The sequence below is a fragment of the Meleagris gallopavo genome, chromosome 4, assembly GCF_905368555.1.
Source record: "Meleagris gallopavo chromosome 4, MGAL_WU_HG_1.1, whole genome shotgun sequence".
Taxonomy (NCBI): domain Eukaryota; kingdom Metazoa; phylum Chordata; class Aves; order Galliformes; family Phasianidae; genus Meleagris; species Meleagris gallopavo.
The window spans coordinates 52,687,306-52,712,819 of record NC_139407.1 but is presented as its reverse complement, the minus strand read 5'-3'; the positions used below and the strand labels follow the sequence as shown (position 1 = coordinate 52,712,819).

The window sequence follows — 25,514 nt, the reverse complement described above, 5'->3', positions numbered from 1 at the left end:
TAAAAAGCCCCAAGATTTTCTCCTGTTGTTTTTGTGAAGAATGCAACAAATCATTCTCATTTATAATAAAACTTTTCTTCTGATGAGTTGAGAATGTATCAATTTAACACTGTTAAAGGAATTTTTAAAAAGTCATTTAAAATGACTTTTAAATTGAAATTTTAAAAATAAAATCAAGATTTTCTGAAATAGTCATTTCACACAGTGTTTCACTTTGAGAAAGGTAGAAGGAGTTCTTAACTTTCTGGGTATGTTTTTAGAGTTTGTAAGTTGAAGTCAAAACCTGTTTTTCTGGTAGATCTTCATCAAATTTTCAGAGTACCCAGTGTAATTAAAACTATATACCATAGTGAAAAAAAAAAAAAGGGAGGAGGGGGAAAAATACTAAAAATGAAAATATGTACTCTTTATTGTTGTATTGAGCACTTGCTGGTTTTTGGGGGGAAGAAGCAGGGGTGGGGAGTCTCAGACACCATCACGTAGGCATGCCCACTCCAACCCTGCATTAGATGTATCCAAGATACCTTGTACAGCCATCTAATGAGTCTGAATGCCTTCCTGCTTCAGACACAAGCTGTGCTCACCCCTGCTGAGATAGAAGTGACAAAGGAGTAAATGTCTTGATATTGATCACTTGTTATTACACTGCTGATGCACAGCTACTGTCTTCCTTCCTGCAACAGGGTTGTGGAACGCTTAAAAAACCTGTTTCAATTTAGACAGTCTAAGCTGTGTTCTTACCAAAAGCATATTCAGAGCATTCTAATGTTGTTTTCTTGTTGAACTTAAAAAACAACAACAACAACAACAAAACCCAACAAAATGCAACAATCAAAAAACAGATAATTGTGATAAATCACCAATCTGCAGAGTTGAACTGCACATTAATTTGCAATTAGGAAAAAGGTGTAAAAAGAGTTGGTGATTTGCACTGCAAATTTGGCAGCGAGTAGCCAATTTCTGTTTGTTAGTAATGAATACAACTTTTCTTTTTCCTCCAACAGTTTCAATTAGCGATGCTCGCATTTTGCCTTAATTTTCATGTTTATTTTTTTTCCCTGAGCAAATTGTTTCTTACTGTGTGCATCTATTTTTTTTATCTAGTAGATGATAGAACCAGGAATTTATATGGGATTTTTGGATTGCTCTTCGTTACTGCTAGTAAAAATTAAAAGAATGACTGTTCTGCCAGTGCACTGTGTTGTCACGTTGGCTTCATGTGAGTTGTTCTTGAATCCAGTGTTAACACATAAAAGTTGAGATACAAAAGAAAGATGTCTAAAATAATTTTATAATAATATGACAATGAGAAGCAGATGCTACCTGCCGCATGAAACTTCAGCTATATTACTTGAAAGTAAAGCTATGCTTCCATAAAATTAATTAAACAAGAATAGTAAAAAGCTTGTTATTGTTGTAATAATATTAAATAAAGGGAATGCTTTAGGGATTGATATGCTGCCTGCTGGGTCTGATTCTCACATGGGACACAACAGTACTCTTTGAGAAGATGTGTTTCCTACAGATTCCTGAGATTTGGTAGCACTTCTGTGGTGGGTTGACCTTAGCTCATGCTCGCCAAGCTGCTCTCTCACTCAGATTCGACTTAGGGAAAATGAATTTAATATATTGTCAGTTAGAGTATGAGGATGGGAAACAAAGACAAAAGCTAAAATAAAGCCCCCACCCCTTTTTCCCAGACTCATCTCTGTAACAGCTCCTTCCTCCTCACACTTTTATTCTATTCAAGCATAACTCCTCCATGGCCGAAAATGTTTTCCACAGAGGAGTTGCCATCTTGCCTGCAGGGCCCATCAATGTCATGCTGTGTGGCCATTGAGCCTGATTGAAATCAGCTGTTTCCAACACAGGGCAGCTGTGGCCCTTTCTCACAAAGACAATTGCAGCCCTCACTGCCAAAACTGAGGGACACACACCCAATACAACCTTTGCTTTTATTACAGAAGTTTCCTACATTTTTCTGGGCTCTAATGTGCCAAGTCTTCTTCAAGAAATACACAAATAGGTACAGCCTGTTCTCCTTGAATCATGCCAAGTATATCGAGCTTCAGCTAGAAGAACACACTGAAATTAACATTTGATGTTTTATTCTTTGATATCTGGCATTTTTCACAGGCAGACTATAATAAAGAAGTCAGTTACTGCTATTAGACATATTTTAGAAGAATTCTTTTTTTGATGCGTATCTCCACTTGGATTATTAAATTTAAATCACTGCTGCGATCAGTTTGAATACTAATGATATGTTCTGCCAGATGGAATCCTTTAATAAATTTTCACTTTTCTCTTAACAGTCAGCTGTAAATCCTAAGTGAGATTTTTTGGGGGTTGATGCCAGTTTTAATGTGTTATGTCCATGTGGATTTTTATGTTGTCTGTACCTGGGAGACAGAGAGCTCTTAATTAAATACTATTCTGATCCCTTCGCTGAGGTGCATGGTAGCACAAATTTCCTTATTTTTCCTGCTTTTTGATATAAAAAATTGTGAATGGTTCCTGATCTGCCAGCCACTTTTCTGCTGTATGCATGCAGTGTGCCTGAGGATGTCTTTCAGTGTCTTTCAGCTGAGGTGTATTCAGCTATGGTCAGACTTTCCAATTCTTTGCTGCTGCTGCTGTACTTGAAACTCCAGGACTTGTGAAAGACAGATGACAAGGAGCTGCCTACTAGAGGTATATATCTCTCCAAGTTGCATAAGCCTGTCCTGATTCTAGGCAGTTTGCACCAGCACCCTTTCACAGGACCAGGGCTTCAATTATGACTCAGCAAATCAGATGGAGGATGAAGGAAGCTTGATAAACCAGTTTGTTTCTTTCATCAGCAGCCTTTTTTCATCAGCTAGCAATATTTTTGCCCAGGCATCTGCTACATTCACTTTTAGACTTCTGAATTTTTGGGTAGGGTCCTTACAGTAAAAATCTGTGCTGTTGTGGGGATTTCAACTTTGTATTCCTTAACCTTTTCTCTACTGCATTTTACCAAGCTAGGAAAGGTTTCTTCAGGGAAAAAAGATGCCTATCATTTTACACAAACTATAAGAATTGGTAAGCTGGAGATCCTGATTGTGGTAAGGAAGGGAGAATGAACACTAGGTAACTGCAGAGAAATGAAATCACAGCACTCTAACTTTCTGTACCTTGAGAAAAAGAGAGAACTAAAATACTTACATGAATCAATAACTATTCCCAGTAGAATCCTTGGAAAAGCCTACAGGTAGAGCAAATTTTTCAGTTATTGAGTTATTTCTCACCTGTCTGTTTCACTTATTGATTTGTTTTGTCATTAAACCTAAAGCCACACAGTAAAATGTGATTCATTCATGCACCAAACTCTCTAAATAATTTCATTATCATCTAAATAATTATCTGATGTGCCAATTACAAGAAAGTAATTGATAATATCATAATGCAGATAACAGGTTTTGTTGAACTTTGTGGTGGTGCTTTGTTCTTTGATTTTCTGTTTTGTTCTCTCTCAGCTTCAAAGTAGGATATGCCCATTGAAACATCTCCATCATGGAACAAAAGATGTCAATTACAGAAAAGTATGAGCATTGACAAAACATTTTAAATCATTTTAAGACATTTTCTGACATAGTAATGGTAATTAGTATATTTCAGTTTCAACAACTGTAATTAAACCTGACCTTTGAGTTAATTATGTCTTGACATTTATGATTTTAAACTAGCTTTCCCTGTGGTGATGATGTGTTACATACAGATGCTAATAAGTAGTTTCTGTAGTGTGAGCAAGCAGATTTTAGATGTGCCCACACTGCAGTTCAGAGAACAGCATCACGTGCATACCAGAATCTTCAATACATTAGTACAGTTCAGTTAATGCTGTGATTTTGCATTGGCATGCTGACATTGCTGCATATGCAACAGAAATCACTAGCAGAATTTTGAAAGGAACTTAATGATCATTAACAAATGTTGCTATTGTTAACAGTCCTTATTACTAATGTGGAAATGAAGAGAAAAATGGCTTGGAAATTAAGAGGAAAACAAAGACAAAGAGGAAAACTTAATCTATTTTAATGTCTGCAGCATAGCATAGATCACAGAAAATAGTCAATAATAGGAGCTGGAAACAGAGGACGTGAGAAAATAGCAATAGGTTTAGAGGAACTTAGTGATGGGACTAGAGGGAATGGACTCAAGTTATGTCACGGTAAGTTCAGGTTGGATATTAGGAAAAATTTCTTCTGCAAAAGAGTGGTCAGGTGCTGGAATGGGCTGCACGGGGGAATGGTTGAGTCATTGTCCCTGGAGGTGTTCAAGGAGCATTTAGAAGTGGTACTGGGGGACGTGGTTTAGTGGGGAGATATTGTAGTGGTTCGACTGGATGATCTTGGAAGTCTTTTCTGCTTTAGTGATTCTATGATATTATAAAATAAATGTTCAGAGCTATTATTGCTCATACACAACAAGAAATCTACCTAGACTTAAGATTAGACACAATGGTAGGTTTAGATAATGTTAAAAAAAAACATCAGTCAAATGAGGTTTTTGGGTGTAAGAAGAAGCTTTTCTGAAAATAAGAGAAATTTTACAAAAAGCATAGTAAAAATGTTTTCAATAAAGAACAAAGGTATTAGAAACACATGCTTGTGGCAATCAAGTCCTCTGTGTTTTACCACAAAAAGACCTATCTTGGGTAAAAGAGATCAGTAATCTTCTGGAAGTACATTGGCCCTTTTGAAACTAAGGGATCCGTGTGGACTTGGAAGGGGTGGAAATTTGCTTTATGCATAATGAACTTTGTGTTTCACAACTCTAATGCTAATAATATACCTTTAACATTGGACTCTGGATTTGATAGAAAAAAGTTGAAGTACCTTCCTACTGTTTAAAAACACAGTAATTTATGCAACTTTCTATGTAGATTTTTGTGACTCTTTTCAGAGCCTTACATTCATCTGGCTTATATGTGTAATCTGTTGAGAAATCTCTACTGCTTTCAGGCTGTGCAACTTCAAATCCATATGGAATTTGTCTATACATGTTTATATATATTTAAGTAGGTTCAAGCCAAAAATCATACTGGTCTGTGCTTATATGGAAAACTAAGTGGGCTAAATAATACACACATGCCATTTACTAGTTTGGGTAGTTCTAAGCATTCAAAGTGTATCTGATTGTTCTATGACTGATTAGAACAGACTGCCTTAAAACACTCCCCAGAACCCAACAACCAGTACACTGCAAATATTTATTGGGAAATCAGGAAGCTCCATATAACCTGATTTTATTTTCTGTGCTAACAATTCTTCAACAAGTTTTCTTAAGCTATTTACTTATTTGGATAAGCTATAGTTTATTTTCTGTTTTGTTTCTGTACAAAATCTTGACATGTATTTGTCGTGGGTCACTTATGGTGAGGAAAAGGTCAACAGAAAGTTTTACAGACTGAAAGACGTAGTCTTGTTTAGAATATCTGGACCCCAGCTGCCTGACCTATTTATTGACTGTGTTTTCTAATTGTGCCATCGTTGCTATCCAACCAGCAGTGTGATGTTGTTAACTGCTAGTTTGGCCAGAACACGAAAATCAATCTGCCAGTACAGGGCATAGCAAGCACCATGCCTGTAGAGTATTGTATACTTGGCCTTGGAATTCAAAGGGTGCTTTTTTGTTTGCACTGCTTTGATGGAATACTGTAGATTTATTTCCAAATTAAGTGTCTCACAGCTACTGATGCTATCTTTTAAATATCTTTTCGCATTGCATTAAGAAGTGCTTTTTGATGTAGGACAAACTGCAGAACACATATGTTTAAGGGGTATGTGACAAAATACTGCCATGCTCCTTGAGTTGTGGTGCAAAGAAGAGTTGTGCTGTGTATCCTGACATCTTTTGCCATAATTACTGCAGATTTTCTCTTCTGAAATATAGCTTTACAGACCGTGGGATTTACTAGAACTAATAGAACATATGAAAACAGTAAGTGACATTGTGCAGTAAGTATATAAAAAACAGCTCATTCTTTTCCTGTATAAGTTTCCTCCTAGCTATGCTGTTTTTGGCATTTTAGAAAAATAAAACAATTGATCTGATCTGAAAACTGCATGAAAAGCAAGAACGCTTTCATCAAAGTGAAAATGAAAAAAAATAAGCCCTTGACTTTCCTAAACTTAAGTTTGTCAGATCCAAAGGAAATGAGGCAAACATGTACTTGGATTGGAACTTGATTATAGAAATGACTTGGAACTTAGCCTGGAAATGGTGTTGAGCCACCCCAGCTCCATCATTTTGTTTACCATAGCGCTTTCTTTTCCTTACATCGTATGCCCTGGTGATAAAGGTGAAGTTATTTGCTTTTTCTTTTTTTTTTTTTTTCCTGTTCTTCAGGTAGTGAATCTATCAGAAGCTTATCTTAATCTGATAACAACAGTCTTATTACAATGTTCATAGCATTTTTTAAAATCTGAATTAACTCTATCATGTTTATATTAATGTAAAATTCAGAAATTTATTGGCCTTTTTTTCCAAGAAATACAGAACACGTAAAGTATCTCAAGAGGCCTGGGTACAGAGGGTAAATGATCCTATACTTAGTGGGTCATGAACCTCTTTTCAAAATGATCCAGAGGCCACTGAATTCAGCAAAGATCCAGTGTCTTTTAAATCAGTTCTAATTCCTTGCCCCAAGCTGTTGAGAAAGCTACTGAGAGAGAACATGACCAAGGTCAATAGAATTTAGATTATGGTTTGTGGATAAACAGGGAAGAGGTTTTGTTTTTTTTTTTTTTTGGATTGTAGACAATTTCATGGGAAATTGTGAATGTGAATTTGTTACTAAAGTGCCAAATGTAATTAAATAAATCCTTGTAAGTAATCCAGGGCCGTTAGCACAAAGACGTAATGCCAGGCTCATGATGTCCCTGATCCATACGTTACTTGAAGTAGTATTCTCAGGAAATACTCCTCTCTATATGAGCTTTTGACTGGGTGCCCATCGTAGACCACAGCCAGTGATTAGATACTGGGTGGACCTGTGGTATTGCCCACCAGATCCACTTACAAGTTCTTGAAGAGCTGTATGAGCATCACAACTGTTGAGGCTGTTTTCCTACAAATGTGGTGCATACTTGATTTTGAAAAAGAAAAACTCTGACTGACGTTCTGCCCACAGACTTGAGCTGTAAGTATTGTTCCTTTCTGTTGTTCTACAATATCTCAAACAAACTGAGAATGCAGTGCAGTATTTTTTTCCTCAGGGAAGTAGTATCTTCAGTAAACCTGTCCATTTTCGTTAAACATGATAGACATTTATTATCTCTTAGCTCACTCTTGTTTTGTGGGAATGTAAATGTAGCTAAAAGAGAGCAGAAGGGTCTGAGATTTTTGAAGTACAAGCATGCATGGAGATGTGGCTCACCTTGATCATATCAGCCATCTTTAGTTTAGTAAGCAGGCTGATAACAAGGAGTCCAACAATCAAAGCTCAAGATAAGATTTCGTTTTATTAGTAGTATATGTTCTGTACACAACAATTAGAAAGATTCACACTCTAAAATTCTCACCACTTAATTAGGCTAGTTTCGGTACAAAAAATTAGAAGCCTGACAGTGGTAGCAGGAAGGGCCAGAAGATTTCTATGTATCTGAAAAAAAATCATTCATATGAAGTATGTTGAAAAGACAATGGATGCAAAATTTCCTTCCAGCAGCATATTGTGAGGAGAATTTTCTTCTGGTAAGGACTAGGTAGCTGGGATTTTCCTTATTCATATGATTTTTATTATGAGGAGGTATTCTCCTGAATGCAGTGTCCCATATTCTCAGATTCATCTGTCTTTCATAAGAAATTTCATAAGAAATCTTAGGTTCAGCCTATCATGCAAAGTAAACTATCTTTTATTCATATGTATCTGGCCTACCAGGCCTTTGCATACAGTTGTATGGTCCGTGGTCCTCCAGACAAGGAAGAGATGTACAGCTGCCATTGAGAGCACGGGTCCAATTGAAGGAGTACAGGGAACCTTTCCCCAGGACGCTACTGTAAAGCTAATATGTAAATGGAGAGTTATAGAACCTGCAGTTTCCTTTCAGAAATAGTAGAGCAGACCTCAAAGATGCATCACAGTATAGCTTGACATCTTTGACATCGCTAGAATTTTTACTAGTGTTCAAAAGCAGTGAAGAAATGGTCCACAAATACTTAGACCTAAGGACATTTATTTGAACTCAATTTTTATTGGTAAGTTTCCTTCTGAGAAGGAAAAAAAAAGATATTAGTACATCAGCTAAGTCTGTATTAGACTAATACCAATTTGTCATTTTACATTTATTTGATGATTTATTTATGAGGATGATTTAATTTCAAGACCTATACTATTTTCTGAGCTGTTACCATTTTAAATAGTTCTATACCTCATGCTGTTATGCCTTTGAACATACATACAATGCACTTCTCTTACATCTAGCTTTCTTATATTATAGCAGAAAGCAAACATTTTTAATTTATCAAAGAATGCCTTTCATTTCTTGCCTGCATTTTGTTTCCTTTATAAATAATTTTTATGTACAGTTTTAAAAATATAAACAAATCCTCTATGACATTCTTTCTGATCATTTACGTTCATAGTCTCTCAGATCAAAAGTTTGCTGAGTTTCTTTGTGAGCATAAAAACTCCTACTCCTCATGCTCAAGAAGCTTGTATTAGAATGCTTTTCCTTCCTTTTTTTTTCTTGTCTGTCTCAATAAACCCAAAAGGTAAGTGATAAATAATATAGCTCTGTTTAGACATTCCTTGAATTTAATGGATACTGTGGTGTTTAAAAGTGGTTAAACTGTAGTGAAAAAAAAAGAAGCCTATTCTGAAATAAAATGAGCAGCTTTCAAAACTTATAAAACAGTACTTCTAGATTTCTTTTATTTTCTGCCACGTAATTTCAGACCCATTTAACTAAATTTTTTGCCCCAAAAATGGAATGTTTATTAAAATTCAAATGTTTTCTTGATATTATAAATACTGGTCATTCCATGTAGGTTAGTTTTGGAGCTAAATATAGTCTTTGTAATTGTAATTGATAAAAAAACAAGTGAGGCACTGATAAACTGACTTGCTATTCTACTTGCAGGTTGGTCACATTTCTAAGCTTAGAAACCGAGCAAAACTTAATACAATGAGATGAAATTGCTGCAAAAGGTATCTCCATTAATTGTTCGTTAATGACTAAATAAGATTTTATGGAAAGTGTAGGAAGAATGAGAATGCCTGCTCTTTCTTTATTTCCCCCCTCCATTTTGTGCCTTCAGTGAGGTACTTCACAATGAATTGTTGGGCATTTTACAGCATAGGGAACATTGTGAAAAATAATTGTATTTGTTATTGCTGTCATCCCCTCATTACCTTTGCCATTTTTCTCAAAGCTAATTCACCAATTCCCTTCATTTCTTTCTGCCTATAAACTTGCTGACCCTCTCCTGACATACTTCAACATTTGCTGTTCCCAGCATCCATCAGTATTTTGAAGGAGAGCCTGGGAAGATTTTTCATCCAGTAGGATCTGAAATTTGCCCATTCCTCAAATGAATATTTTTCATTTTTGTTTTCATTTCACAAATTTAGTCAAATCTGGGACTAAAATCTTGTTCTCTTCCGTAGCAGACGATACTAATCAGCTTTCCTGAGTGTGTAATTCTGAAGTGGAATAGAGAACACTTTACTGTCTCTATGTTAAAATAATTTTCTAAATAAACATGCATATTAAAGCATGGTTACATCTTTGTGCCTTCATGTGACCTGATGCATTCACCCAGTGATTCCACACATGGGTATATAGCAGTTCTCTGGGGATTCATACATGCATGAGAATGTGACAGAAAAAAAAAAAAAAAGGTACCTTAAAATTATGTGTAGATTGAATCTTTTTCCTCTAATGTGATAGTCTACACAATTGTACCGGTTAAGCCATGAACCTAATTGCTGTTTGAGGTAGAGAAGGCTACAACTTTCTGAAATGAGCAGTACAAAGAATTCTGCTTTGTGTTCCCAGTCTGCAGATAAGAATTATGAGTCTAGTCATTTAAAGTCCCTCTAAGTGTCTTCCAGAGGCCAATTTATACCAAGTCTGAGGAAGGTATTTCCAGAGAGTGCTTTACACTTTATGTGGGGTTTTATGATTGGTGTCTATCTTCCACTGTTGATGGCGGAGGGATCTTTTCTTGGACAGCTGTATTGTCAGATCGTATGAATTCTGCTTGAAAAGTACCGCTGTGTACTGCAGATGAGGCTGTCCCTTTAGCCTTTCAAGTCCAGTGATTCTTATTAATGGATATGCAGAAGGATATGTTTTCAAAGATATTTAGATGCTTAGAGTTATCTAATAGGATTTTCAAGATCATTAAAGTAAACTGGACATCTAACTTCAATTGATTTAGCTGAGGTAGATGACTGTTGCTATTTGATTATGTCTGTTTTCTCCATAATCCCTCTCAGCACTTTTCATAATCTTGCCCACTAAGTCCAATTTCATTTCTGAGAACTGTACTCCAGTTGAGTCTATTGTATTAAACAATATCCAGGTAAAATGTGTTAAACCTCAATCCTTAGACTATAAGCATAAGACTTTTAATCTTGTACAGGGTCAGCAGTTTTGCTGTGTTGTCTGTAGGGATGTCATGTGGAACCATCACTTCACCAGAAAACTGCTGGTACTTTTGCTTCAGCTAATGTACTGTGTTGGGGGGTAGTGTTACAATGGAAAAAATATATTCAATAAAATGCTGTGCTCTTTGAGTCAAGAATTTTCCCTATAATGAAACATAGTGCTTTCAATATGTTGGACAGCAAAATACTATAGTTTGATGGACCAGTGGTATGAAGCAGTGTCATTAATTCTTGTTACTCCCATGACAATAAGGCTCCATTCATGAATGAAATTTCTGCTGCTGCTAATGGGATGACCATATAGACAGGAGACATTGTCTCACTCCTAATTTACCTTCAGTAGCTTCCTCTACCAGATCAGCATTTTATTTAAAATAATGACTACTTGATTTATTCCTCTGTCCCAGTTTTCACTTTGCTCTCATTCTGCCAGTGTGGAGTGACAAGAATTTTTCTACTTGTCTTAAATTTCCTTGGACAATAGATTTTATTTTTTTAAATGTTATCTTAAAATAGGTAAGTTTTTTAAAAAACTACCTGCAAAGAAATTACATATACTTGATTTAATTTCAGAAAATATCTGTCAAATCCCAGGTAGGTATATGTATGCTTTCAGAGTTGGTATGAATTTAAAACAGTTCCTACATGCCTTTTTCAGTGTCTTTTTGTCTACTATATTGTTTCCCTCTTGCAAGTAATGCATGGAACAACATCAGTTAATTAGTGGCAATACAAATGAAAAATGAGAAGGAATTGCTTTATGCAGAATGATTGCTTTATGCAGAAATTCACTGTAAGTGCAGTGTGCTATTCCTTAGCTCCTTAGGACAGCCCTTAGTTCCTATCTCCCTTCATTCTGCTACTGTAACATATGTCAGATTGTTTTCACTGCGCTTTGGACTTTTCATGTTAACTGCAGTCACTAATTCTCACTAAGACCTGAAGTCAGTGAAACTGCCTGGCAATACTGATGATGTCCACAAGTGCAAGATGTGTGCTATGTTGCTGAGGTCATTGCTCAAGAGCAGGAGCCATCTTGAGAATATCCCCAAGAGAATATGGGGAATTGATTCCAGAGGTGTTTAGTGACAGTCTTTCCTTAATCACTCTGCCCATAAGAGAGAACTGCCAAATTTCCTTGAAGTGTTTGAAGTGTTTTAGTCTTCTCCTTCTTTTTTTTTTTTTTTTTTTTTTTTTTTTTTAATCAGTTTCTCTGGGGCTTTTCTTTCAGCATTAGCTGTAAGATGACAGAGAGATGAGAGATGTACATATCAAATCTGTGTGGCTAAACTCAGGCAGCTAACAACTTGGGATCAATAAAGGAATAGATAGACTCTGAAAAAAGTAAGTCTAGATGAAGAAAAGGCTATGCAGATATGATGATGATGCCGTAATTGCATCCTTAATGTGCTGCTAGGAAATTATCTGCTCTGGTAGGATCACCCAGGAATCGTGTACATTGAGCACACATTATTAAAGCTCTGATTCCAATAGCACCTTACAGAGAGACCCAAATCAGTTCTAAAGACATTTGCAAGCAGCTGCTTCCACAACAAAGATAATATTGGTACAGCTTTTCAATTGTGTGAATAATAGGCAGCATCGTTTTAAAGTTCTGTCCTTCATTTGTGCCGTATAGACAAAATGCTGACTTGTGTCATTTTTAAAGCTAATTATATAGCAGGGATTTCACAAAATATCTTTGAACTACTTAAAATGGATATTAAGAAATTCAAAATCCTGATATGACAGCTGCAGTAATAATACCTATTGTTAAATTTTGCTAGACTTCTTCTCTTGTACATGCTTAAAAATGTCTGTCTTATTTTTCAAATATCTTCTTCCTTTCATAACTTAAAAGCAACTTTTATTTATTCTTAACATTCAGTAGCTATGCAGTAAAACCACATGCCCTTGAGTTCGTATTTTATATGCATAGTTTAATAGATTGATTTCCTACCAGGTGAGCTAAGCAGCATTCATTTTCCTTTATCTTACCTGAACTATGTACTACAGGCTTTCTGAAAGCAACTGTGTCAAATTAAACCTGACCTTTTCTAATGGGGATTCCAATCAGATGGAAACTGTGGAAAATGAGCTGTACTGGTACTTTTTATGTAGACGGGAAGTTTCATGCCCTTCAGCAGATCTCTAAGGATATTTTCCATTGCAGTATACTGGTGAGGCTGAAGAGGACTTGGAAACAGTCCAAATTCTCAGGCAGTTGCACTTGGTCTGAATGTTGGACAGCGGTGTGATGCCTGTCTTCAATCAAATTTGCTTCTTTTTACATTAGCATCTACCCGTAATCTTTCACTAAAGTGTGTAGAATTACTCAAATATCCATTAGCACTCATGATATGTTGAAAAAAGCTAGCATTCCTTACAAGGATAATTGTTGAGAACAGCATTCTCTAAAGTTCCCACATACAGTTTGTTTAATTATGTATGTGTGAACAAATAGTTACTGTCTCTAATTTGAAAGTCAGTCTTTATGCAAAGATAACACAATTTGTCTGTAGTGAAACACTTGAACTGAAGATACATTTGTGAAATGAACACTGACTTCATTATTCTACTGTTATAGAAAACCATTTCTTCCAATTCTAATAATTAGATTCTGATATCATGTACATTAGCAATGCTAAGAGAAAGACACTATATGTATACCGGAAGCTACTGAAATAAGAAGGCTATATAGCATTTAGTGTGCTATGTCCTTTCCCTATCAAAAACCTCTATTAAGGTGTTTGGAATGCATTAAACTTCAGAAGAACCAAGATGGAAGTCATTGTATTACTGAACTATATATTATGCACTCACTAAAATGTACTTGACATAAATAAATTGCTATCTGAAATTTTTTAACTGGATACTTGAGTGACAGACTGATTTACTGAAAATTTAGTGTGTGGCCAAGAATCAATAAAGGAGTATAGTGTTGGGATTACATAACCCAGTTGGGCCCCAATCACTTTAGAAGTGTATCCAAATAAGATGGTATATCTGAAGAGCAGCATCACGTATAGGTCTTGATTTAATTGTTCGTTTAATTGATACAGTGAATTGTCAATCACTAAGTTAGCTTTGATATGTGCAATTCCTGAAATCAGGCTGAAGGTAGATTTGGCATTTTCCTACCAGTGTATTTGCACGTAACTCTTAATAACTATCCAGCATTAATTCTGTACCTTGAATTTGACAATGGGTTTGCTCCGTTCCTAGTGGACTCCTTAAACCTGGAATAAGGCTGCAGCAGGTTCAAGCTCATACTCTCTTTATTCAGAAATAATAGTGCTACTCCTACTGCAAGAAGATTAAGATGAGAAAAGTAAAATAGAAAATCCAGTTAATCGATCCTTTGTAAACACACTCTGTTGAAGGCAAGAATAGCTTAACCATTAAATTTAGAGAGGCGAACGTTCTGTCCATTGTCCAAAATGTCATTCATGTAGAAGTGAAACCACTGTTGCATATTGCTTCTGAGAATAAAACTACTTCTTTTTCTTATGGTGCTTTCTAGAAAGATCAGAGAAGAGTTGACTTGTAAGTTTCTTTACATATAGAAAGTAAGGAGCAAGGGAAATTTGATTGAAGGAACTGATTGGAGTAACAGTGTGTTCTAGATAAGAGCTTTAAAAATATGTATTATATTTGAGTTATGAGAAAGATTAAATGACTGTCCATTAGAACCAGCAATGAGCATAGATCTTCTGGTTTTCAGTCAAGAATTTTAACTGGAAGTTTTTCACTTTTTTTCTCCATATTTTCTTCATGGGTATAAGTGTGATTTCCAGCTATAATTGTTTGTAGCATATTTTAACAATATGAAGACAGTTGTTTCATTTAGAGTTCACGTGAGAACATGAGTGTATAAAACTGCAAATAGCAGATAAAAAAGAAAATATATATGGACGCAAAATCATTCTCTCTAACATCCTCAGACAGAGCTTTGCTCAAAGATGTTTCCGTATCAGTTTAAATTGCACTAGTTACATGAAAGAAGAATAGGATATGACCTCAGTTTGAAATGAAATTCGAAAAAAATAATGTAAAGATTTTCCTTGTCTCCTAAATTAGTTTGAAGCAATGAAGGTAGTATGGAATATTCCTTTTGAGTCAGCTTTTTCTTATTGCTCATATTTATGGTATTGCCCCTTATACTTTGTTGTGCATATCCATGTTACAACAGCAAATTAGAAAATACTGTAAAAATTCAGTCCCTTGCGAGACCACTATCTGACTTACTTCTGTGGGGAACTGTTTTAAAAAATGCACAAATTTTAAAGTACAGAAAAGATTGAATTTAAATTGATCAGCCGAGATTGCTCTTTTAAATGAGAATGTACGTTTTGTCCAAGAGAAAGCAAATGCAATTTCTGAAAGTGAAGCTCTTTTTGTTTCTTCTGAAAATGTAAAATCACCGTGTATTTCTGTCATGGTTTCTGAGAAACCTGTGGGCTTGTTCATTCTAACAGATGATTTACTTCAATTTATTATGATTCAGAATAATATTCAGTGATAACTTTCATAGAAACCAATTCAGAAATGTCGTTATTCTAGAAGAGACAGTTTCATTTCTATGCTTGTAAAATTATAGAATGGAGATAAACAGTTTCCAGGGAGATATTATCTTCATTATTTTATAATATGCTGCAATTAAAAAACTAAAATACTTGCAACTACATATTTCTCAATGAATGAATAACTGTGAAACAAAGGCTGTTTTTTTTTTTTTCCCCTTGAAAAAAACTCAACCCTTATTGACAAGTAATTCTATAATTCTGCAAACTTTTCTCTGCTTGAATAATCCTATGAAGCTCAATGGGGCTATGCAAATGCATTAAGTTAATCACATAATTGAAAACATAGTTTTAAGTATAATTGAGCATTTAGTGCACAAAGAATACACACTGCCAGTTAAAATGAGAAAGCTAAAACCTTTGTTTCAGATCTGCAATGGATTTTTCAGAAAGTCACACTTAGAATATTTCTATTGTTATCATCCTTCCTTTCACAAGATGTTCACGTCATTGTTATCAAGAGAGAAAATAAGCCTCAATCCACCAAGTTATATAAGGATGTAGAGCTGCTTTTTCCTAGTTATGCTTTAATCAACTTAAAGATAAGATTACTTGAGATTTGGAAAATGAAGTCCATTCTATTCAATGGAATATTACATTGCCAAGGCAAATAATTGATTATACTTTCTGATAATGCTCTTTTCATCTATTTCAGGTAGTACTATTATCAGAACTGTAATGATTTGGAGCTATACATGATGGAAGATTTATGTACAGGTACACTATCTTTTTAAAAAAGTCATCTCATATAATCTGAAAAATTGAAAGCTTTAGTACAAGAGCCTTTCATCAGGTTTTGTATTTTAAACTTGAAAAAGAGTTAATATGTCATCTGCAAAGATGCTTGAAACAAAGTTGGAAGACTAACTTTTTCACTTACTGTGTTTTAGCTTGGATCTGTGGAGATCATCGTCAGGAATCAGAGTCAGATTCATTTCCTACCTATTCAGACCTTGATTTCTGTGTTTGCATCTGTTACTAGCATGGATGCTAACTATATGGCAAATGTTCTCTGTATTAGGAGGAGAACTGAAAGACTCTGCCAAATGACTTCATGTTGTAAGCGACTTCTCTGAGTAAACAGCTTTCAGCCAAGGCTGTCCCTGAGCTAGTTGGCAAATGCGGAAGTGAAAAGCTCTGTATTCCAATAGGATTCCTTTGGTTTTAACTCAATTATTTTTAATCTGTTTCTGAAATAGTTTTCTCTACTTTTGATGTAATCTCCTTTCTTGTATTTGAAAAAAAAACACCAAAAACATTCTACTAAAGACTAGGTAACTGTATGTATTTAATTTTCTGAGCAAGATAGTTTTGGGCTTTGTGGGCCTCAGAATTTATTTTCCCTTCCATGAAATTTTAATAAATTAATGAGCAAATTAGACTAGTTGAATGGAGTCATAACTTTCCAGTGTCTTTCAGTTCCATGTTTGAATATCTATTACTGATTGCAATTTGATCCATTCATGCAGAAAACTTCTAGTTTTGAGCAAGGAAGGAACAATGAGTACCTACCAGTGATTTAATTTATGCAGGTAAATGCTAATTGTTTGACTGTGTTGTCCCCAGAAATTAATACTATTAAAAAAGTACTCACGGGAAAGAAAGGTCTACCTACGTTCTCTCAGGGTCATAGTAAATTTCATAGATAATTTCTTTCTGTTTCAATTGTAGTTCAGGAGGAAAAGAATTGATTAAAATACAGAAGTCCAAAATTCTCATTAAAATGTAAGTATTTCATAGAGAAGAAGACTGAGCTATCTGTTCTGTGTGTAGTTCTTTCGTCCATGTGCTTCAGTCCTTTACGCTAATATATTTTTATTGGTTAAACCTGTGGTACAGAAGTCATTCTGTTTGCCAAATGTATATTACAGAAGAAATAACTAAGTGTTCAAAGTCAGATACATTATTTTGAATGAGTAGCTATTCCAAGTATTCTCATTTTAATTTTAAATAGTAATGCTTAAAGTGGTAGACAACAGGTTAAGGACGAATATTCTTTTCAGTTTTGTTAGCAAGTTCTTCACAGTTGAAAAACTGGTAAGAACATTATTTTTTTTACTGTGAAAGGTAATGACATCAATGCCCGTGAAGACATTCAATGGCTTACAAGTTATTGACTCTAGATCATAAACTGCATTACACTTGCAGCTGTATTAATTTTTTTAATGAAACCAACCATTTAATATCAGAAAATGCATAGTCAAGTAAATGATGACTAAAATGTCTGCTAGATTTTTTCTTTAAACTGTGATTTCAGTTTTAATTTTTTAAGATTTATTATATGGAATATTAAAGCAAATTTTTCAATGTATCATTTAAATCAGTCATGAACATGTTGATACCAGTGGGCAATGTGTTTGAATATTTCATTACAAAGTGAAGGAGTGTCCTATCTTAGCTTGTTAAAGTGCTTTTACTCACTGGTCCATTCTGCTCTTTTTTTTTGACATGACCTGAATAAAGAATGCCCAAAAAGTTCAGCAAGGACAGAATCCATAAATTGTATCAAAAGGGGAAAATATGTTTCTAATCCTGATTGTATTATTGCCTTCAGTCTTTTACTACTATGAAAAGTTATTCAAAGTCACATAACAACGTTTGGCTTTGCAAATGTAAGAAGAAATATAAAATGTGAAAAGAAGAAAATATTTCTTCTAGTAAACAGAAACTAAAGATAGTGAAAAGGGATTTTTTTTTTGCTGTTCTTATTTTGGTAAATTTTGGATCTGATTATTTGAATCAAATTTGTTTTGGATTACAAGTTACATTTCTCTCTGTGACAAGAGAAGCCCATCTAACCCCTTGTCAAATCAGACAACAAACTGAGAAATGGGAGAGAACTTGGTGTCAGCATATTTATTTATTTTGTAATAAGTCATGAGAAAATATATAACAAAATATGACGTTGCTGGTGTTTCTAGAATGAATTTCCTTGCGATCAGAAGCTTTGGGAAACTATAGGAAGACTCAGAACTGTAAGCTTTTTTTTCTAATTACTGTAAATGAGGTAAAAATGTTTTATCATGAGGACATTTGAATCAGTACAACAGTGTTACTCCCTGAATTATTACTATGCTGACGTGTTTAGATAGTGTTCCTTTGGATAGCCTTGATAATCTGTAATTATCAGTCTCCACCTGACAGACTTTTCCCACTGACATGTTATTCTTTTCTAGGGACCCAGTTTCCCAGATCTTGATATTTTTGCTGCAAGTCCAAGTCAACTTAATGTGACAATGCTTTTCATTGAAAGTTGCTAGGTGAAAGCTAGCAGGGTAGAGATTTTTCTTTCAACTTTCAGATCTGCAAAACAGCAAAAATCATTGCAAAGTGTTCTGTGGTTTGCCAAGAGTGAGGAGCTTTTCTCTTTGGGTGTAGAAAGAACAACAGGGAATCCAAGAGAGGATCCCCAAGTAGTGACTAGCAATGATTGTACTGTCGGCAGATGATACTGAATTTCTCTGTTGTTTTTTTTTTGTTGTTGTTGTTGGTTTTTTTTTTTTTTTTGTTTTTTGGTTCCATATATCTCAGTAGTAGCTACTGCTTGTAAGTTCTGTAAGAAGATTAATAGATTCTAAATCTAACAGAAGCTCAATGCAATTGTTCCACTGGGACTTTGTGACCTGTTTTTTAGATTTCAGTAGAGGTGGCATCCAGAGGAACTTCCTTGATGTCCTCCACAGATGTCACTGCTGACTCATACAGATTTAGAGGTAAGCAAGGGGGAGATGCAGCCTAATGCATCACTCTCAGCAACCATACAGAAACAGAGCAGATGCTGAAATCTTTGAATGCCTTATGTTGCCACAGTCTGTAATCAGCAGATTTTGCTCTCTTGACTGGTGATGTTAATTCATATATTGCCTAGAGGCCACAAAGCAAGAAAAAGGAGCGAATATGTTGCTTGTCAGCCCGCAATTTGTCTGTACTGGCACTTCACCATATATCTTTCATCAGATGTACTCATTTTGAGAAAATTGTTTTGTTTCATGATTCCTCACATATTAATATGCGACAATTCCATGTTCATACCTTTTGCACTGTTATGAGTAGCGTAGTATGTTAATTCTGTTTAAGAATATTCAAAATAACATAGCATTTGGTATATATTAGTATGACACAGGTAATTCAATGAACAGTGGAAATAAGGAGACCTAGCTCTTAGAGTTTTATACCGTAGGAATAAGCGTCCCTGAGTCTGAGGGAGGATGAGTTCTTACTACAACTCTGACCTATATAATCATCTGTGTCCATGAATAGAAGTTCATGCTACAGTCTTTTCATAAGCAGGGAAATTAATGCAAAGTCTGTTTTCTACCCTGCTGCATAGTTTCATAGAGGTTAAGCGGAAATGAAGACTCTGACACCTTGGATTCTTGGTCATGCTTGTTACAGTTAAAGGTAAGTTAGAGGGGAAAAATATTGACCGATAAGCATGCACTGAACAGCACTACATGTGTTTTATCAGACATCTTTGGAAAGCACGATGGAAAGGGTTATGTGATAAACCAGATACATGAGATGAGATATTGCAGTGGTTTAGACTGAGGATTATTTAAATAATTCAGAAAATAGTTAAAATGAATCTTTTTCTGCAAACAGAACACTTCAGAATTCACCTGACTCTTCAAGAGATCTTTAAAGTGATAATTAAGCGTTTGAGAGGAGCACTAATACGTGGGGGGATTATCTTGCACACAGAGAGGGGCCTATTGACTCTATTTCTCTCAAATAGACATAATTCTGAACATTAGCTAATTTCCTCAGAAAGGTGGTTGTTGCCAAAGTTCCTCAATACAACGTTAAAAGAAATATTTGAGACCATTTGTAGGGTTATTTAATTTCAGAGGAAAGTAGACTGATGTACAGGAGTGAGTGGTATCTGTTGACATAGGTGAAGTTTGCTCTTGCAAGTTAATGAATATAAGTGTCCAAAATTGTTGAAGTTTCCATCTAGATTGTTTGCATGGCACAGACACATGCAGGGATACTACAATTAGGCTTGAATGTAACTATCAAGGCTCTTGGAACAATATAATTGCATTAGTGTGGTCCTCTGTCAGAGGTAATGGGTTCTTCTCCATAGGCACTATTTATTAGTGAATGCATTAATAAACTGCAATATTGTGTTTGTTTCTGTGCTAGCTGAGCATTTCTGCAAGGTTCTGCTCTGAGTTCTAACGATCTGCCTCGTAGAAGATGCCTGCTGTGTCCTCAGCAGTGAATTGCTGCCATCTCATGTGGTTATGTACACTAGTCACAAGTGCTGTCATGTGTCTATTTGCTGGCAATATATAAACAGAAAGAAAACAGTATATTTATAGTATTTACAATTAATACTGTAAGTTGATTAAAAAGTGCATTCTAAGTTCAATAGATCAGTGCAAAATTCAGTATACAATATATATTTTGTAAATGTTATGTCCGAATTTAAGTATAACCATATGAAATGCATCAGAAATCCACTCTTCTGATAATTTTAGAATTTAAAAAGTCTGTTTACATACATCCTTGATTTCTGGCTATTTTTGGCCTATCTGTTTGTATGATTCTATGTGTATTTGTGCGTATATGTGGCTGTGCAAAAAAAAAAGGAATGTGGAAAATTACACAAGATGCAAATATGGCTGACTGTCTGATGGTCCTGATATAAACTGATAATATGAAGTATGTGAGGAGATGGGAGATGTTGGTAAATGACATTAAACCTGACTTTTTGATAGAAAAATTCTGTCTTTCCCTTATTTCCCTGCTGCTTTTCTTGGAGAAAGTTGCATTTCCTCAATAAAACTTACTGCAAAAAGAAATAATGAAAAAGTTGAAATATTCCCCAGTCATAGTATGGTTTTTGTATGTTTAAATAGCGATTCTAACAAGTGCATGCAGATTATTTTTGGCTATATTATTTTATAGCATAGGAAGAAGGCTTTAAGACTAAATGCATAGATAATGACAGTTTGTACATGGCACCTGGATTTATATCACAATGTACAAGTTGTCATTGCCTGTACATTCAGTCTTAAATTTGCATCTGTAAAATGAATGGACATGAATATTTTCCAAAACACTAAGTTCCATCAAGTAACATACAATGAAATAATAGGTAGATCAGAGTATATCTACACTTTTGCTGTGGTACGGTTCTGACAAGGTCTTTTATTAGCAACATGCAGTTGGATACTGCATGCATAGTAATAGAAATAAAAATGTTTAGTCATCTTACTAGGCCTAATTAGAAGATGAATACCTGAGAAAGCAGAAAAAAAGTAATCTTGAATGCAATTATATGGGAAATTTAATCTTATATCTGACTACAAAGCTTTTTATGTTTGTATGCAATTCATGGATTAAAGATGAAAGAGAAATATTCCTGTACTCTTTATCCCTGATTCATTCTTGTTAATCTTTTTGTTTTTCTCAACATTTTTCTGATAAAATTTTTCTGTTCTTCAGAACAGGCTTGGATTTATATCTGCCTCTTCCCTCCTGCATTTTAGAAGGTTTGAAAACCACTGCCAGGTAAGAATTTCTTTTTGATGTGTTTGATGTCTCAGTCTCCTCTGTTCATACTGCCAGTTCATTTGCAGGTATTCTGTCTAGTAGATTTATGTAAGTAAATTTTAGTATTTATCAGCATAAGCTAGCAAGATGAAATAGTAAAGAATTGGAGTCTTCCTTTTACAAACAGAGGGGAATTTAGGACTGTTGATTGGTACTAGTTAACGTTAAGCAAATTCTTCTTTTCTCAGGCTATATCAGGTAGACTTCTTTCATTGCAAAGAGCAAAACTGTTAGTCACAACCCTGACAGTCAGGTAACCAAATTATGTGATGTCTTCCAGTGCAATGGAGAATTTTAGTGAGGAAGTCTGGCTGTGTACGGTTATTGGATTATGATGTAACAGTTACTTTTAGATGTAATCATTGTTTTTTCTTGGCCTACTGATGATACATTGTTGGTGTATAATATTGCATAAATATGCATTGTGCATACTATTCCTTAATCTAATCTGATTTTATTAGACAATCATCCTTCAAAATCAAAGAAGTATCACTAATATGAGCAGAATTTGGTTGAATGGGAGTGGTCATGTCTAAACAGAAGAATGGGTACTGCAGTGGTTTTCTTATGGCTCCAAAAACTGCCAGGTCTCCCAGATCGATTAAGGAGACCAGCGTCCAATTCTTTCTTTTTCACTCTTTTTTTTTTTTTTTTTTCCCCATTATGTGAAACACTGTGTTAGCTATTAACTAAATAGGTGGTGGAGGAAAATTAGAAACCTGCTGAATAAAAAATTAATTGTGAATTTGGAGTGAGAAATTAGAAAACCTGTGGTAACAAAAAGGAGAAAAGCACGAGCCAGAGAATTTTAACAAGCTATTAAAGCGATAAGGTTTAGGACAATGTAGTCTGTAAACATCAGCCTGAAAGTAAATCTCACATCAGTTTAAAAAATAATGTATTTTTTTTTTATTGTTGTGAAGATGCTGATTATCATTCTGTGGCTGTACTGGAAAGAAGTCATTAAAAATAAATGCTTTCATTTGTGTCACGGAGTTAACTAGATCAATCTATGCCTGTGACGGGGGACAGTAGGCCCCTGGGCCTCCCCCCAGCCCCACAAAATGGGAAGGAAAAGGGAAAAGGGGTAGGGAGGTGGGAGCTGGGCTCAAGGAAGGAAAAAAAAAAACAGTGACAACGATCTATGGAGGAAAACTTATTTTACTAACTATGATATCGGAATGCAAGATAACACAATATAATACAATCTAATTGAAATTGAGACTAATAAATCAAATAAAATAGGAGAGAGAGAGAGAGAGAGAGCTCTTGAGACTGAGCCAAACCTGAAAAGCTTGGTACGACTAGGAAGGCACCAAGAGATCGCCCAACCAGGAAGGGCCAGATCCCATGACTTCTGTGATGTACAGGGACAGGTACCTGGAATTGGAGCATTAGCACTTTAACTCCCAGTGCACTACATGATGTTGTGATGTGGAATACCAAAAACTAAAAATCACAAATCCATGAAACTTGTTATGTTAAAACTGAATTCTTATATCATCTAAGCAAAGGCATGCTGGGACTAAATCCATTTAAATAAATGTCATGAGGTACATGGAAATAGGTGCAGCTACATCAGAATAAGAGTCACTGTTCTTAGTAGTCTTCTCTGTGACTGTAAAATGGCTTAAACATTGCTGTTTGATTCATGGTGTAAAGATTATATAAATTAAATTAGAATATTAAGGATTACAGAATCACAGAATGGCCAGGGTTGGAAGGGACCTCAAGGATCATGAATCTCCAACCTCCTGCCACATGCAGGGCCACCAACCTCCCCATTTAATACTAGACCAGGCAGCCCAGGGCCCCATCCAACCTGGCCTTGAACACCTCCAGGGACGGGGGATCCACAACCTCTCTGAGCAGCCTGTTCCAGTACCTCACCACTCTCTCTGTAAAGAATTTCCCCCTAACGTCCAACCTAAATCTTCCCTCCCTCAACTTAAAACCATTTCCTCTCGTCCTGCAGTTATCAACCCTTTCAAAGAGTTGATTCCCCTCCCCTCTGTAGGCTCCCTTTAGGTATTGAAAGGCTGCAATGAGGTCACCCCGCAACCTCCAGGCTGAACAAGTCCAGCTCCCTCAGCCTGTCTTCTCAGGGGAGGTGCTCCAGTCCCCTGATCATCTTCGTGGCCCTCCTCTGGACCCTTTCCAGCAGCTCCCTGTCTTTCTTGTACTGGGGGCTCCACACTTGGACGCAGTATTCCAGATAGGGCCTCATAAGAGTAGAGGGGGACAATCACCTTCCTGTCCCTGCTGGCCACCCCTCTTTTGATGGAGCCCAAGGATTACTAAGTGGCAAATAGATAATTCCAAAGGATATATTAAGCATGGTGACAATCAAAATCATTGTAATTTTCAAGTAAAGCAAAATGGTTAGACTGCGCTTGTTCTAAGATTTTGGGGGTCTCTCGTAGGTCAGCATGATGCCATAGAAGATGGCTTCAGTTGTGAGGCAGTTAATACTTTCAATAATTCAAATAGATATCTCTATAAGTAAAATGATATTTTAGCAAAACCATTATCATAAACAAAAAAACAACACAGTTTCTGTTAATAAAAAGCTAAAAAGGTTAAACAAAAGGAGTCTCACTCCCATTTTCATAATAATTGTTTATGGCCTTCTTTTGAAATACATGACTGACTATACTAGGCTTTGTTTTGAGTTGCCAGCATATTGTGTTCATTCTGATGAGAAAGAAAAGTTAAAAGCATTAATCTTTTACTTGCACTGGACCCTAGACCACATTCTTCTTTATTATGTCTACACTGTCTATGCTTGAAAACAGATAAATAGGGCAGACAAAAAGCACAATAAAAAACTTGAAAATGTATTCTCACTACAAAATAATATCAGTGACAGCATGATTATTATGTAGAGTATTATCAGTCCTGCCCTTCTTTTCCTTTTGTTCTTAATCTTTCTTCTCCTTTCTGCTAAAATATGAAATTATCCATTTGCAAACTTCTTGATTTCCCAGTTGGAGCTCTCCAATACAATTACAGTGGCTTTTAAATATTTAGAAATTGACTTGTTTTGTATTTCTACGAATTGGAAAGAAGACAGAACCAAAAATTTTTCTCCTAAAGTCCCATGAATCTAATCTGTGTGTCTGACTCTCATTTGAAATGAGATAAAAGCCTAAATCCTGTAAGCTGGCATCATACAACTCCCTTGATTTCATGTGGGAGCCTAAATACTTTAAAGTATGCAGGCTCTGAACACTTCAGAAAATATTAGCAGAATGTGGCAAAAAGATTAACATTCAAGGAATCTGATTCTTTAATCCATTTTACAGATTAATAGGAACAACAGACTACTTGCTTTAGTAAGAATATTTATTTGACTAAAACTGGGCAGGCTTGGGAAAGCTGTGTTATAGATGGAGTTGCAATTTACATGAGGAATCCATTAGGGTGACATAATACTTATTTACTGGTGGAGGTCATTACATGCCTCTGAAAAACAAAGCAGCATAAATAAAATCTTCTCAGCTTAATGGATAATGTAATGTTTAATGTACTAACTGTTGTCACATGGTAATACTATAAATCATTACACTTCAATTTCATTTAGTAAGGACACAGAAGAAATCAATTTACTAGCAATTAAGCTGTGTTAGAGCATTGGTTCTGGTTTCTTGAATATATTCTGCAGATTTACTACAATTACCTGAGTTATAAAAATACTATTTTAAGTTAAGAGAAAAACTGACACGAGT

General features: G+C 35.4%; 1 long non-coding RNA gene across 1 annotated transcript; it reads left to right on the top strand.

Moving 5' to 3' along the window:
* Window positions 1-18,608: 18,608 nt before the first annotated feature.
* Window positions 18,609-21,743, top strand: LOC146544515 (uncharacterized). Its single transcript, XR_014882787.1, has 3 exons — window positions 18,609-18,938; window positions 19,556-19,626; window positions 21,679-21,743. It is a non-coding gene; the product is annotated as an uncharacterized LOC146544515 (long non-coding RNA).
* Window positions 21,744-25,514: the final 3,771 nt, after the last annotated feature.